General features: G+C 39.7%; 1 protein-coding gene across 4 annotated transcripts in view; it reads left to right on the forward strand.

The window, feature by feature from the left end:
• The window catches only part of LOC106871347 (uncharacterized), a 103,516-nt gene that overhangs the window by 77,848 nt on the left and 21,538 nt on the right, over positions 1–4,130 (forward strand). For all 4 annotated transcript variants that reach the window (XM_014917749.2, XM_014917750.2, XM_052975921.1 and 1 more), the window contains one exon: positions 1,460–1,604. The gene's annotated coding sequence lies outside the window, so the exon portion shown is untranslated. The remainder of the gene's footprint in view (positions 1–1,459; positions 1,605–4,130) is intronic.

Here is a 4,130-nt window from a genome sequence, read left to right on the forward strand (position 1 = left end):
GTATGTCTATTTATTCAAACGTATTGGATGAATACACACACATATATTAATGGTACAGATTGGCAAGTGGAAAAAACTGGTAACTGCACAAACAAGGGTGTGAATATATGTAAGCTTATAGAAACAAATGACCAGTTGAGCAAATGAGCAAATTGGCAAAAAAACTAAATGAGTGTGTAGGTGCTAGTTCCTTACGCCCGTTTCTGCCAAGACAACAAAATCTTCCAGGTTATCTTCATCTCTTCAGTGTTAAGCAGGGATGAGCAGACAAGACTTGGATAATGGATGTGCCCCTAGGCTTCTTCAGAGGGTCTAAGTGGCTGTGGGGAGTGGAGGACTGACACTTATAAAAATCAGCTAAGAATAGCTAAGGTGTGTTTATCATTTTAAATAGAGTAGAATAAGAATAAGAGCAAACACAAGAATACATGTATATAGATATGTATATTGACATAGATTAGAGCGGTTTGTCTTGCCATAAAGGTTGATTCTTAAGTAATCATAACAGTTGTGGTGTGATATTCATATTGGTATATTAAAAACTAGCAGAAAACCCAACATTGCCAAAGACAAAAAGTAAGGAATAAATGACACAGAGTTGCTCTTAATGAAGAAGATGCATCCGTTTTAATAAAACAGGTTTGGTTTCTCTGCAATTGACAAGTTAATCCTCATGCAATAGATTAAATGGTTTTCCACTACATTTGTACTAGTCCTGGGTGTATTGAATGCATTGACCTGCAGATACGTGCTTCATATTGTAATTGTCACTGTTGTTGCCGTCATCATCGTTGTCATTGTTATCATTATCTTCATCATTGTCGTTGGAGTGGCTGTTGTGGTAAGAAGCTTGCTTCCCAACCTCATGGTTCCAGGTTCGGTTACCACTACGTGACACCTCGAGCAAGTGTCTTCTATAATGGCCGCAGGCTGACCAACATACACACACACATGAACACACACACACACACACACACACACACACACACACGAACACACATGTATAAAGACAGTCTGCTTTCAATATCTATCTACCAAATTCTTATGGCAAAAGACACTTGCCCAAGGTACCACGTGGTGGGACTGAACCTGAAACCATATGGCTGGGAAGCAAGATTTTTAACCACACATTCCAGGATTTAATATTTTCATTAAATTTTCATTGTCCTTTAGCCCAAAATTAGCCCAAATCAAGCAATCTTATGATCAAAGATCTTCCAGATGTGACCATCCACTTTTAATGTCTTTTTTTTTTTTTCATTAGACACAAATACACAAGTATATCTAGGCATTTTTAAAAACGTTTTTGAAAGATCCATGTAGATCTGGCTGCTATTTCCAGCAAGTTGAATAACCACATAATGGCTACCTTGTTGACTTTTTGTATGAATCTTTTTGTATTTTACTTGTTCCTTGTGTTTGGTGAATTCTCAAAACAATATATTTTTATTTATTTCAGAAAAACCGTATTGTATTCTGTATTTGTGAAAATACACAACAGATATTTTAAAGTGAATCTTACTATTGCAACACAAGACATCTACATTTGTGCTCATATATGGACATTTTTGCATGAGGACCAACTAAAACTTCAAATCTAAAAGGTAAGCATATATGTATTAATATTTTATAAGCTTAAAACTCATAAGCAATCACCATGCAATGAGTAAAGAAAATAGTCTAAAATTGGGGCATATAAGCCCTGAATGGAAAGAAAGTAGGGTTTTCGTATACATTGGACATGAACCCACAGCTCTTTGTTTTTGAGACAAGTGTGTTACCATTACGCAGACAGGATCCCTATTTTTTCAGTTGAGGGCTTATATGCCCCAATATTAGACTATTTTCTTTAGTCATTGCACGGTGATCGCTTATAAGCTTTAAGCTTATAGAATATTCTTTTCTACTCTAGGCACAAGGCACAAAATTTTTGGGGAAGGGGGCAGTCGATTACATCGACCCAGTACACAACTGGTACTTAATTTATCAACCCCAAAAGGATGAAAGGCAAAGCTGACCTCAGGGAATTTGAACTCAGAACGTAAAAACAGTTGAAATGCTGCTAAGCATTTTGCCCGGCGTGCTAATTTTTCTGTTAGGAGTGGCTGTGTGGTGAGTAGCTTGCTTACTAACCACATGGTTCTGGGTTCAGTCCCACTGCGTGGCACCTTGGGCAAGTGTCGTCTACTATAGCCTCGGGCCGACCAAAGCCTTGTGAGTGGATTTGGTAGACGGGAAACTGAAAGAAGCCCGTCATATATATATGTGTATGTGTGTGCATGTATACGTTTGTATGTCAGTGTTTGTCCCTCCATCATTGCTTGACAACCGATATTAGCGTATTTACATCCCCGTAACTTAGCGGTTTGGCAAAAGAGACCGATAGAATAAGTACTAGGCTTACAAAGAATAAGTCCCGGGGTCGATTTGTTCGACTAAACAGGCGGTGCTCCAGCATGGCCGCAGTCAGGTGACTGAAACAAATAAAAGAATATATCCACACATACAAACACGTTATGCATGTGTGTATCTATGTCTTGTTGCATAAAAATTAGTAGTGGAGAATGTTATCTCCTTGAGAAGTGTGATGTCCACTAAACTGACCATAGATATCAATATCTCCTCCAGAATTGGCAAAGCAACTGCTGCTTCTGGCAGACTGACATATCTGCTTTGAAATGATCCAGATATTTCATTGTTGACAAAGAACCAAACATATAAAGCAATGATACGAACTAAACTGCCCTCGCGTATGGGGCACCATCAAAGACCCTGTGTTACAAACAGACTAACCCCTTAAACAGCTTCTATCTTCATTGGCCTTGCAAAATCTCTAAGATCAAGTGGAAGGACCTTTTATCTTTGTACTTGCCTCTGTCATTGGACTGCGGCCATGCTGGGGCATCAAACTGAAAATTGATAAGCAAGGGAGATAATTCCAATGAAATCAAAGAATTGAAACTTTTGAGAAAACTAAAAGATAACACTGATGGAAGGAAGTGAATTTTGTTTTCCATTAGTTGTTTTTAAAGTAGAGCTGTAGGGCTATAAATAAACCTGCCGGGTTTTAGTTGTGTCTGGGCCCAAGGTTGATGTAAGAAGTACCAATCGAACTACTTACCTCTTCCCACTTATCACTCTGCCTCTCCACCTCCCACTGATACTACTATTTATCGCATTGAAATCTCCCTCCACCTAACTTTCTACATATCTCTTTCCTTTTCTCTCTCTATTTTCAACCATCTCACTCTATCTAGTCCACATCTCTATTTATTTACATCACTCTGTATATCTCCCTCTGCCATACTCTCTACCTCCCTACCTATTTATTTATCTGTCTCTCTCCCTCTCCCTTTCTCTCTCTCTCTCTCTCTCTCTCTCTCTCTCTCTCTCTCTCTCTCTCTCTCTCTCTCTCTCTCTCTCTACCTATCTAGCCATCTGTCTGTCTGTCTCCCTCTCTATCTCTATCTCTACCTATCTATCTGTCTGTCTGTCTACTTGTCTGTCTGTTTATCTATCTACCTATCTGTCTATTTATTTGTCTATCTATCTGTTTGTCTATCTGCCTTTTTGTCTATCTACCTACCTACCTACCTATATATATACACACACACACACATATATGATCTCCCTCACCCCTCCACCCCATTCTTTCTCCCTCCTCTTACCTTCCCTGCTCTCAGTCTTCTCCTTCCTCTTCCTTTCTCTCTCCAGAAATGTTTTATTGTTTGCACATGTGTGTTGTATGTCCAATACACCTCATTTAAATAAATTAGTATATATTTTAATTATTTATATAGTCCATCCAGTGTCTCTTTTAACAATACAATATCTGCTTCGTTAGCATCATCGAGTCTCCACCATCCCTTGACCAGCTGTGTCCTAAATTATTAGCTGACCGTTACACTGTCCTACAAAGTGAATTGGTAAATAGCAATGCAAGGCATTGTTAGTAGTGGTGGTGGCGGTGGCAGTGGTAGCAGTAGCAGTGGAGGTGGTGGTGGTGGTAGCGGCAGTGGTAGTGAAGGTGCTGGTGGTGGTGGTGGCAGTGGTAGCAGTGGCAGCAGAGGTGGTGGTAGTGGTGGTGGCAGCGGAGGTGGTGGTGGTGGCAGCAGTAGTAGCAGTGACGG

This window comes from Octopus bimaculoides, chromosome 23, assembly GCF_001194135.2.
Source record: "Octopus bimaculoides isolate UCB-OBI-ISO-001 chromosome 23, ASM119413v2, whole genome shotgun sequence".
In the NCBI taxonomy this organism is placed as follows: domain Eukaryota; kingdom Metazoa; phylum Mollusca; class Cephalopoda; order Octopoda; family Octopodidae; genus Octopus; species Octopus bimaculoides.